The sequence below is a fragment of the Onychomys torridus genome, unplaced genomic scaffold (genome assembly GCF_903995425.1).
Source record: "Onychomys torridus unplaced genomic scaffold, mOncTor1.1, whole genome shotgun sequence".
Taxonomy (NCBI): Eukaryota; Metazoa; Chordata; class Mammalia; order Rodentia; family Cricetidae; genus Onychomys; species Onychomys torridus.
This window is the reverse complement of record NW_023411883.1, coordinates 10,672-26,402: the sequence shown is the minus strand read 5'-3', so window position 1 is coordinate 26,402 and position 15,731 is coordinate 10,672. Positions and strand designations below refer to the sequence as shown.

The window sequence follows — 15,731 nt, the reverse complement described above, 5'->3', positions numbered from 1 at the left end:
TCTGTGCTTGATCCAGCTGGGATCTCCTGCTCCCCTATACTTTCTTTCCCTCAAATCTTGCCCTTCATTACTCCCACTGTTGTCCAGGTTGTTCATATGGTTCTCATCCATTTCTCTGTCATTGGGTGATCCTTGTGTTTTCCTAGCGTCCCGTTTTCTAGGTAGCCTCCCTGGAGATGTGTAGCAGTCTAGTAATCTTTCTTTTACATCTAGTATCCTCCTATGAGTGAGTACATACCATGTTTGTCCTTCTGAGTCTGGGTTACCTCACTCAGGATGACTTTTTCTAGATCTGTCTATTTGCCTGCAAACCTCATGATGTCATTGATTTTCTCTGCTGAGTAGTACTCCATTGTGTATATGTACCATATTTTCTTTATTCATTCTTCAGTTGAAGGGCATCTAGGTTGTTTCCCGGTTCTGGCTATTATAAACAAATCTGATACGAACATAGATGAGCAAATGCCCTTGTGGTATGATTGAGCATTCCTTGGGAATATGCCCAAGAGTGCTATAGCTGGGTCTTGGGGAAGATGGATGCCCAATTTTCAAAGGAAGGACCATATTGATTGCCAAAGTGGCTGTACAAGCTTGTATTCCCACCAGCAGTGGAGGAGAGTTCCCCTTGCTCCACATCCTCTCCAACATAAGCTGTCTTCTGTGTTTTTGATCTTAGCCATTATGACAGGTGTAAGGTGGTATCTCAGAGTAGTTTAGGTTTGCATTTCCCAGATAATTAGGGATGTTGAGCAATTCACTAAATGTCTTTCAGCCATTTGAACTTCCTCTGTGGAGAATTCTCTGTTTAGTTCTATAGCCCATTTCTTAATTGGACTGTTGGGTATTTTGATGTCAAATTTCTTGAGTTCTTTATATATTCTGGATATCAGCCCTCTGTCAGATGTGGGGCTGGTGAAGAACTTTTCCCATTCTGTAGGCTGTCACATTGTCTTGTTGTCTGTGTCCTTTGCTCTACAAAAGCTTCTCAGTTTCAACAGGTCCAGTTGATTGTTTCTCTCAGTGTCTGTGCTACTGGTGTTATATTTAGAAAGTGATCTCTGGTGCCAATGCATTCAAGAGTACTTCCCACTTTCTCTTCTATGAGGTTCAGAGTAACTGGATTTATGTGGAGTTCTTTGATCCACTTTGACTTATATTTTGTGCATGGTGACAGATATGGATCTATTTGCAGCCTTCTACACAGTGACATCCAGATATGCCAGCACCATTTGTTGAAGATGCTTTCTTTTTTCCATTTTACATTTTTGTTTTTAGGTGTGCGGGTTAATGTCAGTGTCTTTAATTCGATTCCATTGGCCCACTTGTCGGTTTTTATGCCAATACCAAGCTGTTTTTATTACAGTAGCTCTATAGCAGATCTTGAGGCCAGGAATCATGATGCCTACAGAGGTTGTTTTATTGTACAGGATTCTTTTGGCTATCCTGGTTTTTTTTGCTTTTCCACATGAAGTTGAGTATTATTCTTTCCAGTTCTGTGAAGAATTGTGTTCATAATTTGATGGGGATTGTGTTGAATCTGTAGATTGTTTTTGGTAAGATCGCCATTTTTACTATGTTAATCCTGCCTATCCATGAGCATGGGAGATCTTTCCATTTTCTGACATCTTCTTCCATTTCTTTTTTCAGGAACTTAAAGTTCTTGGCACATAGGTCCTTCACATGCTTAGTTAGCGTAACCACAAGATATTTTACATCATTTGTGGCTATTGTAAAGGGTGATGTATCTCTAAATTCCTTCTCAGCCTGTTTGTCTATTGTATATAGGAGGGCTACTGCTTTTTTTTTTAGCTGATCTTGTATCCTGCAATGTTGCTGAAGGTTTGTATTAGCTTTATCAGTTCCTTGGTTGAATTTTTGGGGTCACTCATTTATAGTATCATGTCATCTGCAAATAGGGAGAGCTTGACTACTTCCTCTCCAATTTGTATCCCCTTAATCTCTTTATGTTGTCTTAGAGCTCTTGGCTTTTTAACCTGGCACATGTATGTTTTGCACCAACTCTAGGAAGCAGTGGGTCTATGCCTCCTTCAAGCAGTCTGTAGCCCAGAAAACCCCTTTTTTTTGTCTGTACCATTAATAGTCAAATCCACCACTCTAAGCACTGTATGACTTGGAGCCACCTCTGTACTGTGGTGAGAATCTGGAATGCTGTAGGTCAAGCCCACATGCATGAAGATGCCATACTGAAGCCTTCATGCTGAGGCATCTCTCTATCATTGGTAACCTGGAGATACAACCAGGAAGCTGCTCTTCACTCCATTTTAAAACTCTTTTTAAAAGCTTTCTTAGGATTTGGTGGGAATTCCTGCTAAATCATATGTATCCAAAAGCTGCTGTGGTTCTGCCCAGTCCTATTTTGGGGATGAATCTATCCTATCCACAGCTGCTTATAAAATAACCATTCAGAGGCTTGTATGAATTAAAAACTGTATGGCCTATGACAGGCTTCTTGTTAGCTAGCTCTTTCAACTTAACTCAATCCATTCCTATTTATCTATATGGTGCAACATGGCTTTGTGTCATTTCCTGTTCTCTCATATCTTGCTTCTCCTGGCAGCAGCTCACAACTTCTGCTGCAACCTTGCTTTTCTTCTCTATCTCTCTTGGATATCCCACCTGGCTCTATTCTGCCATGCCATAGGCCAATGCTGCTTTATTTATTAAGCAATGGGAGCAGCACATATTCACTGCATACAGAATGACATCCCACAATGAAAGATCATAAGGGAAATCCTGTGTCAAGAGTTTGGGTAAGTGGCCCTATCAAATGGGATTGTGGATTGAAACTGTGTGTATGCCAAAATTGTAAAGGAAGGAGAGACACCCCTGAGGAATAGTGTTAGTCAGTAAAGATGCATGTTGTTCTAGACACTTTATGTTGCTGAATTCTGCAAATATTAATGTGTTCTATAGTGACAAGACTCATTGAGTAAAGAAAAACGTGGTTTAAGTTGATCTCCCAATCTCCTAAAAGGCTTCAATCTTTCAATTAAGAAGAATCTGAATGAGTAGAACAAAAGAGGATGACTGAGGGAGAGGGAGCCAGTGTCCTATGTCAGAGCCACTGCTGGGGGCTGCCGCTGCCAGAGAGGGGCAGCCCCTACCACCCAGGATTGGGCCCTTAGGAAGGAGAAGTCAAGAAGATGGCGGACGACCCCAGTGCTGCTGATCTTAGCCACTCTGACAGGTGTAAGGTGGTATCTCAGAATCGTTTTGATTTGCATTTCCCAGATAATTAGAGAGTGATCTCCCATGGCAATGCATTCAAGAGTACTTCCTACTTTCTCTTCTATCAGGTTCAGAGTAACTGGATTTATGTTGATGTCTTTGATCCAATTGGACTTAAGCTTTGTGCAAGGTGACAGATATGGATCTATTTGCAGTCTTCTACACATTGACATCCAGTTATGCCAACACCATTTGTTGAATATGCTTTCTTTTTTCCATTGTACATTTTTGGCTTCTTTGTCAATAATTATATGTTCATAGGTGTGCGGGTTAATGTCAGCATGTTCAATTTGATTTGCCCTCCTATATACAATAGACAAACAGGCTGAGAAGGAAATCCATCACTCTTTACAATAGCCACAAATGATGTAAAATACCTTGGGGTTACACTAACTAAGCATGTGGAATTGGAGGTATCTTGCAGTACCGAGCAGATTTCCAGGGAATGGAACAACAAGGAGGAGACGATGAAATTTTTGACCTTGATGACTACTAGGTAGTCGACATGGGTCCAGCAACATGTGCCTCACCCTCCAGCATTCAACCCAAGGAGCATACCATTACTTCCTGGAATTAAAGGTGTGAGTCACCATGCCTGGCTGTTTCCAGTGTGACCTTGAACTCAGAGATCCTGACAGATTTCTGCCTCTGGAATGTTAGATTAAAGGCATGTGTGCCACCATTTTCTGGCCTTTATATCTAGTGGCTGTTCTGTTCTCTGACCCCAGATAAATTTATTAGGGCGCACAATATTTTGGGGAACACAATATCACCACAGTGATGAGTCTAGGTATATAGAAGATGGATGTGTTAAAATTTTTGACATTCTAAAATTAGCCTGTAAACTGAAAGTGACCATAATAAATAATCTAATGAAATTTACATTGAACTATTTCTAGTTTATAAAATTAATTTTCATTTTTCACATAACATATTTCTTATATATTAGAATATTCTCTACTATTAATAGTCAATACTTTTATATTCTACTGGTATTCATTAAGATTTGTATATGTGATCTGAGATTGATGACAGATTGTTTCTATTACACACACAATATTTTAAAATGTATTTGTATTATTGTACAAAATATATAACATGATTTTTAAGAGTTCTGTGATATATTGCACTTATATTCTTCACATAGATCTAGTAATTGCTATCTGAAATCACATAAGCATCAAGGCATTACCTCAAGGTTGGACATGATTCACTATGGGTCAAATTACTATCACATTATAGTATCTGTGAGTTGCTGGAAATATACACCCATGACTTATAGTGACCTGAACATAGAACTTCACATTCATGTTCACACATGAAGCAAAAGTGAGCTCAAAGCCCCAGCATTGTAGGGTGATGTGGGATATCCTATATGCTGCAAATATATGTTGTTATGATTGATTGATAAACAAAAGGCTGAGTGACCAGTAGCCCGGAAGGAAGAATGGGATAGGTAAATAGGAGAAAAAAAGAGATAGGAGAATGCTAGGTGGAAGAGGGCTGAGGGGGAGAGACGCTGCCAGATGCCATAAAGAGTAGCATCGTGTAAGATACGGGTAAGCCAAGAGCCACATGTCAAGGTATAGATTAATAGAAATTGGGCTAAGTTTAAGTGTAAAAGCTAGACAGTGGTAGGCCTGAGCTAATGGCCAAGCAGTTAAATTATTATGAGCTTCCAAGAGATATTTGAGTCTGAGAGGCTGCCAGTCCAGGAAAGACTGGGGATAACTCCAGCTGCAGTAGGGTGAGCATTTATGTGAAAGCACAAAGGAAATGTTGTAAACTGCATTTGAAGATCTGATCTAAGCAGCAATCAGGGCATTGCATTGTAACTTTGCCTATTTTCTGAATTACCATTCTTCCAAGTTCAAGCCTTTGTTGTAAGTATAATCAGAGCATGAGTTTACAAGTCCCTAATCTGTCTCTGCCAAAGTCAGTTTCTCTAGGCTTGGTAAAGTCACTTTTGTGCTCTGCTCACAGACTAAAGAATGCAAGAATTATCAAGTCTCCTGTTTCTGAGGCAGCTCTGTATGAATGGTGCATACTTTGAAACCCACATAAACATCTTCAAACCTTCCCTATGTTACAAGCAATCATTATTTATTACAGAAATTTTGTGGATGGAGAATGTGGGGTTTTGTTGGGACAGAAATTAAATCTCATGTTCAGAAACCAGAAAATGATGGGATGACTGGAAGGAATTGCTTCAACAATCACAGACTGTTTTTGGACTTCTGCACAATTCTTCTATCTTCTACACTTACCTACTGCTTTAAGACATAAGGTTCAAGCTGAACTCCATAGACTGAATACCAAATTATTTGATTGTTGCCAATTTCTTAACTCTGCTGTGTAAAGGAGTGCTACAGCTGGTGGAAGCTTTTGGACTGAAAGTGTGTGTAACTGATTTTGGATGCAAGCTCCTCTTCTATCTTCACAAAATAGTCACCAGTACATGTATTTGAAGTAGCAGCTTCATGAGTATTTTCCAGGTCATTACCATCAGACAAGGATTCCTGGTGGGCAGAGATTAGATACAAAACATTCAAGCACAATGGTTTCTTCATATGCATTTGTTGCATTCTGAATAACATCATTAGTACTTAAAATCTCCTCCACATGACTTGAAAATTGGGAGATAGAAACATACATATATACGACTGTGGCTGCTGATCTTTTTGTCCTGACAAAACTGGCAAATTCTGTGTGCTGTGTCCCTGTCTCTCTTTGATGCTGTGTAGGGGAGACTCATGGTCTGGGACACCATATCAACTGTTTTTACCCTGTATAGGCACAAGAAGAGAATGAAAGACATGCCTGCTATCAAAACTTCCCCAAAATATTTCACTGACTATGGGGCTATCAAGACTATCCTTCTTGAGTTGAGTATATTTACTTTCTTTTATTTAATCACCTTTCTATTTCAACTGTTTCTGGTGTTCTTGAATAATCCCAGATAGCTCCTGATAAACACATCCATAGTCATCTCTGGGTGTTTCCCAGCTGTGAGTCTTTTCTGCTCATGAGCCACTATTCTATAGTATCTAGCCACTTTGTTCCCAGGATGAAAAATTTATAAGAACCTGATATGATTAAAAACAACCACTGCCTATTGGGCCTTCATGAAAAATTCTCCCCTCCCAATGCCAATGGGGATTGAAAGCCCAATATGGCAAGCTTTGGCAAGCATTAATGTAAGCCTAGGAACTGCAGCCATATGGTTGGATTCTCCAGAAGGTAATGCATGGTAACTGCTTTTTCAAGTATGTTTGAGAACATGTCACCCAGACTCCTAGGAGATTATGGATAACCCTGAAGATCACTGACCTCCATTTATTAACAGTAGCATGTCAGCTAAGCATTGTCATTCTCACAATCCTATTCAAGCTGGAGTTGTTCCTACTTCCTAGGAGTGGCTCTGTGCAACATTATTTGGCCTCCTGAAATTCAATTAGCCCCTTGAAATTTGTGAGTCTGAATATAGACATTATGAGACCATTAAAAAAACAAAAACAAAAAACCTGAAGCACAATATATGGTTCTTGATTAATCCCTCATGCCTGAGATTCATATGCATATTGTGGACAACCATCACAGAAGAATGTTGGTGTTCATGTATGAATTTTTGTGTTGAAATTTGAGTATGTGATTTTATGTTTAGTCAACTGCATGAAAACACTCACTCAGATTCTGTTTGCATGTGTTTGTCAAGTTTTTGGTAACACATTATAATCTACAAAAGCTAAATAAAATACTTATGTAAAATTAAGATTTCAGAAAAAAATTACTATGATCATGCTACACTAACAAGAGCAATTATGTTCATGTTCTCTTTATGTGTTTGGTGACTATCTTGTTACATAAAACTAACTTCTCCTTAGGATGATTCTATTCTTGTGTCAGGATCTGTACATCTTGAAAGTTACATCCAGTTTAATGCTATGAAATATTATTTGACAGGGACAACTGGAAATAGTCATGCATATAGAATGAATAGAATAGAGTGAATGCATATAGAAATCTTATGATCCAATATCTTGTTTTGACACTTCTTCAATTCCCTCCATTTATTTTTATTATGTTAATGTCTTTTGGTAATTGCACATTCCATAATTAAAAACTTACCCAGAAATTGAAGTTGTGTAATGCACTCTCTGTCCTACTTGCTCTTAGGAGTCTTGACACAATTATGCTTCATTTTTAGCACCATGAGTTTAAACACTGTAATATACCTTGAAATTTTTTTAAAGATTTATATCTTTATTATGTATACAATATTCTGCCTGCATCTATGCCTGCACACCAGAAGAGGGCAACATATTTCATTATAGGTGGCTGTGAGCCACTATGTGGTTGCTGGGAATTGAACTCAGGTCCTCTGGAGGAGCAGTCAATGCTCTTAACCTCTGAACCATCTTGCCAGACCCTTGAAAATGTTTTTTATCAGCAAGTCAGACATTATTTTTCAGTGAATCTTCCAAATGATTCAAAACTCTGAATGCATATTACATATGTAAGAATAAAATCTTCCATCTCAAATGTGCTGCCTTAAGGTTCCTCCTGCAACAAAACAATGTGTTGTGAAATTTGATATTTCCCAGCACAAACCAATGTAACTGATTTTTAATTAATGTTATAGAATATATCTGTATGAATTCTTTATACTTGATATGTAAAATTTGATGTACCTTCAATTTTTCTGTTTCTTTATATGTTACTTATTAGATTTAACAGTGACACTATCAATCAATTTATACATTTTAATACTGATGTACAAAGACAGCTGTTTGTATGTGAATTCAGGTTTTTCCTCAAGGTATATAGTGGGGGTGTTTGCAAACACCAGGGCCTCCAGAATAAGATGTACTTGAGGCAAGAATAAAATCCAGGACAGTACAAATCAATAGCCATTGTTAGTTCAAATTTCTAGAGGTTGATACTTGGCACTTTATTTTAGGCATGTTTAAGGCCAGCACAAGATTGGGGGAAAGTTTTCATTTGGTAACTTATTGCAGTGTGTACAACAAAGCTTAAGACATGTTAACATTGAAACATTTTACAAATAAAAAAGATCTCTTCAACAAATATTTGTTCTACTAACTGAGAAATATTTCCCAATCTAAATTCTAAGTAGAGGGATTGAAAGAAACATGAAAGTCTGTGGGAGTCAGGTGTATCCTGGCCCTACAAATATCAGAGGTCACCTTTCTCCTAATTACATCCAGTCCCAACATTCTTGGTGAATAACAAGTCTCTTCCATTGAAGAGGCAACCCTGAAAGTTTAGTATTCTTGGTTTCCCAAGAACTTATCTGTGAGCACAAGGACCTCATGGCCTCTGAAGTATAATAACAAGAATGTTTGCCCTTTGTCATATAACAAAGATCTTGGTAGTTGTAGATGAAATTCAAAATGGTCTTAGTAAATAAGAAACACAGAAGCAAATACAGAGTTAAAGCCTAAGAGATCAGAGCAAGAGTCATGACTTCCTTTAGCTTACCACTTGCTGCCATTGCTTCCCTCGAGAGAGAGACCTTCTTCCAGTCTTTTTATTGCCTTTCTGTTCTGCCTTCTTATTTGCTCTAAACCCAGCCACATGACATCCTCATCACTGCCTGTCTAGTCACCTGTCTATAAGACCTCCAGATCTCTATGGTTGTTACTGGGATTAAAGGAGTGTGTCACCATGCTTGGCTGTGTCCTTGAATACATAGAGACTCTGCCTTCCATCTGATTAGATTAAGGGCATGTTCTACCACTGCCAGACTTCTGCTTAATGGCTTTGACCTCTGATCTCCAGGCAACCTTATTAACATACAAATAAAATCTCATTTCAGCACAAATAAAATATCACCATAAGTAGGAGATATTCTTGTTGAAATTGTATGTGCAGTAAGGTTTCATGGAAGTTGTCTCAGAGGATCAAGTACCTAATGAAAAAAATAGGGATTTGTGATGAGATCCCTAGTATTCATGTAAAAACAAGAGTGATGGTGGAAGTATACGCCTGAAGGGCAGAGGCAAGATGATTCCATGAAATCATTGGCTAGCCTGTACACAACACAGACTGGTTATGTATGCTGGGAATATTGAAATACTCTGAATCAAATAATACTTCATAGGGTTAGATCAGCTGACATCACATATCTGCTCAAAATTAAAATATACAAACATGTAAATTTGCACCTGCATGCTCAAGTGCACCCATACAGAACAACACACAAATATTAGAAATAAAGACTGTGTGGTCGGAATTAGCTGAGCTATGATTTCTCCTAGAGTTTAAATTCACTGTATGAACTATTTCATATTATGATCCTGGAATTCTGAAAACTTCTGGTAGAAAGCTTAAATTGTGAGGTACTGCTGGCTTGATCTGTTTCCATCACTTTATACACCAACATGCATCCATCTAAAGAATTATTCTCATGACTTTATACTGGTTAGTGTAATAGGAATAGCTTGTGATTCACTTACAAAAATCATGCTCAGACATCAGATATCTGTATACACACATTGAAGGTCAATCATCCTCTGCTACCTTTACTCTTAGAGTTGGTGAAAAAAGTCAGGACAACAATATATCATATTACTTCTTATAATTACAGGACCTGAACACCCCTTGCTTCATTTCTTGTTCTTATTTTCTCTTTTCTTATTCCATTTGGCAGTGTTGGGAGATAAACATAAATTATTCTAGATCTTCTAAGGAGCTTTCAAGTGAAAACTCACAGAAAATGCCAGGTTAGCACATTGTATCATGCATCTTCACACAGCAAAACAAACCCAGAATTTTGACTGCAGGATGGTCCACAATAGGGGAGTGTAACATAAATAACTCAATGATCTTATTAATAAAGAAATCCTGGAGCCAGATAATACAATAAAAGCTGAAAGCAACTAATTGGAGAAATCCTACATCAATGAGAGTAAGCTCCACTCTCTACTCTACCTTATCACTTCCTCTATCTACCCAGCTCTTTCACTTGCTGTCTGTCTCTACAGACCTCCAGACCTCTGTAGTTAATTACTTGTAGCTCTTCCTTCTGATTTTCAGGCACGCTCCATTTGTCACAGCACAAATAAAATGTCACCACATTTCTACCTTTTTTTGTCTAAAATAAAATAGTTTATATATAATATAATAAAAATTATATACAATAAGTACAATAACAATATACAATATATACAAGCCATAAATACATCAACAATTTCTAGTCAATATGCTCTTGACAAATTCAGGAAAAATACTCCATTATCTATGCTATTTTGGTGAGCCCAAAATGTACCTAATTCACTTTCTATTCTAACTTGAATTTCTAACCAAATACTATCTTTTGATGCCTTTCAAACTTATCTACTTTACATCTCTTTAGTGAGTTTCTGTTCTTAATTTATTAACATGGAAAACTATAACTATCTATTCTTTGTCTCGCTCAGAGACCCAAGAAGGAAATAATATTAACTAAGTAAGCAGGAAGTGCAAACCAGTGAGTTCCATGAAATGTGAGAAATGACAGAAACAGCTCACTGCCTGGACAGTCACCCAGGGTTCCTCTGAAACATTAGGGCATCCATATTTGGCCTATAGGTCTGGCATTTCTGACAGAATCACCTATAAGTGGGATTTTCTAAAGAGCTTTCCTACCTTGTGTTGGCATGGATTGACAGTCCTTTCTTTTGTGTCCTGCTTGTCCATTTTGGACAGCATACTGTCAGTAGTCAAGAAAAGGGCACTTTCTTGCTCAGTTGCTAACTTTTGCCACAATGGAAGTAAACTCCATAAGGAGTTTCTTTGATGCCCATCATCTTCTCTGAAGTACACTGGTACTGCCAGGAAAGACATGTCCCATTGTCATAAAAAAAGAAAAAAGTCAGTTATTAAAATATCTTAAATGACATATTCTGTAGATTTCAGAAGTGTTTTAAGATGACATGTATATCTAAAATATGTTTGTGCTTGACCTTGAAAACATACCTAATATGACTACACATTAGATTGTAATGACTATGAATTGCATTTCTTATATCTTAATTAGTTGGTAAAAATAACTTTCAAAGACTAGCAATTTACAATACATTATTATGTCAACTGTATAAGTAAAATATCTTGAACATGATTAGAAATATATCAATCTCAAAATAAATCTCAAATATGTATCAATGCACATAGTTTGTATACAATATATAATTCTCACCAATGTAAAATATTTAAAATTAGTAGTTGCCTTCTAAAAGTAGATTTAGTAATCTACCTTTTAATCTTCTCATATCCACATTCTCTCTTTTTTCTTTTCAGAGTAAATTCAATAATCTAACCTTTATTCTATCATTTCTATATCTTATAATCAGAGTAGATTCAATAATCTACCACTTATCTCTGTCCTCTTTTTTTCCAAACAAGAACCATGTATCTAGTTTTCTTTGTTTAGCTTTTTCCTGACCATTAACAATTAACAACTTGTAATTAAACATCCTAAACAATGACAATTATCCATATCCCATTGTATGACTAAAAACCACCCATCTCACCTGTTGGGAATGTGGGCACTCTGTTTGTCAAATTACTTCCTGCTCTATGGGGTCAAACGTATTTTTAGGGCATCATGAAAAGAAAAAAAAATGAGTTAATAGTCAAGTCCTGAGAGAGGTAGCTGTATCATTTGTAGTCAAGAGTCTGCATAATGTGAAAGTGCAGAGCTGGTCTCAAGTCCTTGCTTGAGTAGTCTGCGATGCTGGATCATCTCAGCTAGCCATCTCAAAATTCTCCTTAAGAGTTGATAGTCAAAAACTCATCTTTGGGTGTTATTTGTCAGCTTAGTGCTATTATGATTGTCCTGATGGAATCATTGCTGGGGGCAACATGATTTGAAGACTTCAAATTTGCTGTTAGGTGTGGTCATATTACCTGCAGAAAACTTATAGAGACTCAAACCTGAAATCATATACAGCATGATAGATGAAGCCTCTTATCTATAATTAGTTATTATTTTAAGTGACCATTTAATATATAGAAATACTATTAATTTTAATATGAAATCCATACTTTAAGAAAAGTTTTAAGGAGTCAAAACAAAACCAAAGAATTATGAGATTTGTTTCAATTGAGTTGTCCCTTAATTTTGGGTTTTCTTCTGTGCCATATCAGGTGCCTCTTCTGACATGATACAGAGATTTTGGATTTTCATTTAACAAGCATGATTGAGTTTAGAGAAGAAGAGGGCCACACTAAAAAGCCAGCTTTAATTTTTAATTAAAGTGGGACTATATAAAGACCATTTGCATTGTGTCTGTAGACAGCAGCAGAAACATATATTTAGAATGACTAATGAAATTTTATATGTGATAAAAGCAATAGGCCAATGTATTCTTTACCTTGGAACATTTTTTTCTGGATGATTTGTCCTTTTTCTTTGGATGTCACATTTGTCCTCTGTTTTTGAAAATTTTAAGCCTTCATTCTCCTGAAATACCAAAACAAATACCTGAAATTTGTGGGAGTTTCCTTTTTGCAAGTTCTGTCTGATGAAATGAAAGGCATTTATTAGAGGCATAAGTTAATTTAAATTGAATGATCATGCTGCTTGATGAACTATCTCTTCTTCTAATTAAGATGTCTCTCTTGTTCAAATCAATCCTTTATCAATTTTGATGGTATGCATAGCTTTTCTACTCCTGTAGAAACAAAAGCAAAACATGGGCCCCAATGTAAAAAAAAAAAAAAAAAAAAAAAAAAAGAGTCCAGCAGGGACATCTGGTCAACCCACCTCCAGGGACCGGAGAGACAAGAGTCCCGTGTGGGACATCTGGTCAACCCGCTTGCCTCCGCGGAGCGACGGGGGCGCGCGGCGGCCCAGTAGAGTACTGGTCGACCCCGAGCGACCGCCGGCCCCCCGCGCTCCGTACCGCTTTCCATTTTGAGATGAGTGGATCTTTGAAGTATACAAGCTAATTTAATTATGTAGTTTTTCCCCTATTATTAGATGTCTCGCTGCAGCCATCATTACTTTCTCATGATTCTTGAGAAAATATAAAGTTAATAAAGCATTATGTAATCTATTTCTGGGAGTTTGTCTTACCCCTTTCTTACATTATCCCTTAGAGTTTGATTTGAACTTTCTCTGGTTGATTGGCCTGTAGAATTATGTGGTATACCTGTAATATGCTATACATTGTAATAAATAAAAAAAAAAACTGTTTCATTTTGCTAGAGACATATGCTGCAGCATGTCAGTTTTAATTTGTAAAGCTATACCTATGGTGGCCATAACTTCTAGAAAATATATGATTACAGAAATAGACTTTTTGTGACTCAGAAAAGTTGCCCATTGAAATCTTGAATCAGTATCAGTGCTATGCTATACAAATTTCAATTTTCCAAATTCTGCATAGAGAAATACATCCATCTTCCATATTTTATTCCTCTGGGCTACAAGATGCTGGTAGTGGAGTCTGACTGTAAAAAGTACAAGTAGGACATTTCCTTGGCTTGATTCCAGGTTATAGAAAAATTCCTTTATTAAAACCCTTACTATTGACATGATTTTTTTTCCTGAGGCCTTTTGTACATTTCCTATCAATAGTTTATAGATCTCAACATTACCTTGTGCTAGAGGGCCTTCAGACCAATATGGGTTTGTATGTTATATATGATGTTTTATTCCTATTCCTAAATATTTCTTGTAACAGAATAAATAACAAAGTTAATTCTGACTCATTGGGGATAAATTCTACAGTTTCAATATGTAAAACCACTCTTTCAGCATATTAAGAGTCAGTAACTGTATTGAGAGGTTCTGAAAAATCCATTAATACCATCAAAATGGCAGGTACTCCTGATTTTTGGACAGGAAAGTATTTTAAAGACATTGAACCACTTCACTTAAATGTTATGATTTGTAACCTGCCTTTCCTAGTTGTTTCTATCTACATAAAAAGTACAGGCTTCAGATATTAGTGTTTCTTGTAGAAGTCAAGGCAGGATCTAGTTACCTGTCTTTATAAGTTTAATTCTATCATTTTGGGCATATTTTTCTCTACCAAAAATCAGTGCAAGCTCTTTGCCAAGGTTCACTTTCTGCCTATAATTTGTCAATTTCATTATTAGTGAAAGGTACTATAATATCTCCTGGGTCTTCCTGCTAATTGATCAGTCTCAATTTTCCTTTTAAAATCATGTCAGAGATCTTTTCCACATAAGTTTTTAATTTTTTCACTCTGTCTATTTGGTAGAGATATTTATTCCAATATATCTTCCCTCTGCATTAAAATACATATAGGAGAATGCTTAGAGGGTAAAATGACCAAAATGGAATCAAGCTTTGCATCCACATGATCCCCATGTGCATCCTGTAATTTCTTTTCCTCCAAAGCTAATTCTCTCTCAGGTTGAGCTGATAATTCTCTTGGACTATTTATGTTCTTGTCATCCTCCAAGATATTGAAGGAATTACTTGATTCATATCCAAGTCTTCCAGGATAAGCTTGTTGGAGAAGGCCAATATGCTGCAGCACAAACACAACGTTTATATGATATCCAAACCCTAATTCTATGTTGAATGGCAGCCTTGAATGCATGGGACAGAGTTGAGGAACCAGGAAAGAAATCTGAGTCATTTACAAAGGTTATACAGGGCCCAAAAGAATCTTTCACAGATTTCTTGCAAAGACTGACTTCAGCAGTAAATAGAATGGTCCCAAATTCAGAAGCTACCCAGATAAAAATTGATTCTTTGGATTTTGAGAACAAAAATGCAGCATGCAAGAGAATAATCAAGCCATTAAAGGCAAGATCTGTACCCTTGGAAGATTGGATTAGATGCACAGTTAATGTTGAGGCTCATGATCATGATAATATGTGGGTAGGAGAAGCAATTTCAAGAGGCTTGAGGAATGTCAGATGTTTGGATGTGGAAAGCAAGGACATTTGAAAAGGGACTGTAAACAGGGAACTTCTAGAAACAATGTTTCTTCAAGGAACAATGCAACAGAATGCCCCTTCCTTCTGGAGTATGTAGAAGGTGTGGTAAGTGAAAACACTGAACCAAAGAATGTAGATCAACAAGGGACAGACAAGGTAATATGTTGCCTCAGAGTTTGGGAAACTCCCAGAGGGGCCCCACCAGTGAATCCAGTTCAGACCTTTCCTGCAATCGTAGAGGAGACCCCTACTCAGAGCAGTTAAATAACCAAATGCCTATTGGAATAAACCAGGCTACTTGGAGTAATGGAACAACTGAGACGGAGAGAACAGGAAATTAAGGAGAAAACATAAAGAAAATTTTTGGCAAACTTCCATAAATGAACAAAGACCAAAATTAACAATAAAAATAAATGGTTTTTTGTTGTCTGGTAGACACAGGTGCTGACATAACCATAATTGCACCAGAATTTTGGCATCCAACTTGGCCTCTTCAGGAGGTAAACCTTCAACTGTTAGGAATTGGAACATGATCTCAAATGAAACAGAGTGCAAGATGG

At 37.1% G+C, this 15,731-nt stretch overlaps 1 pseudogene; it reads left to right on the top strand.

Moving 5' to 3' along the window:
• Positions 1-2,732: 2,732 nt before the first annotated feature.
• Positions 2,733-6,331, top strand: LOC118575410 (annotated as a pseudogene).
• The last annotated feature ends 9,400 nt before the right edge of the window (positions 6,332-15,731 follow it).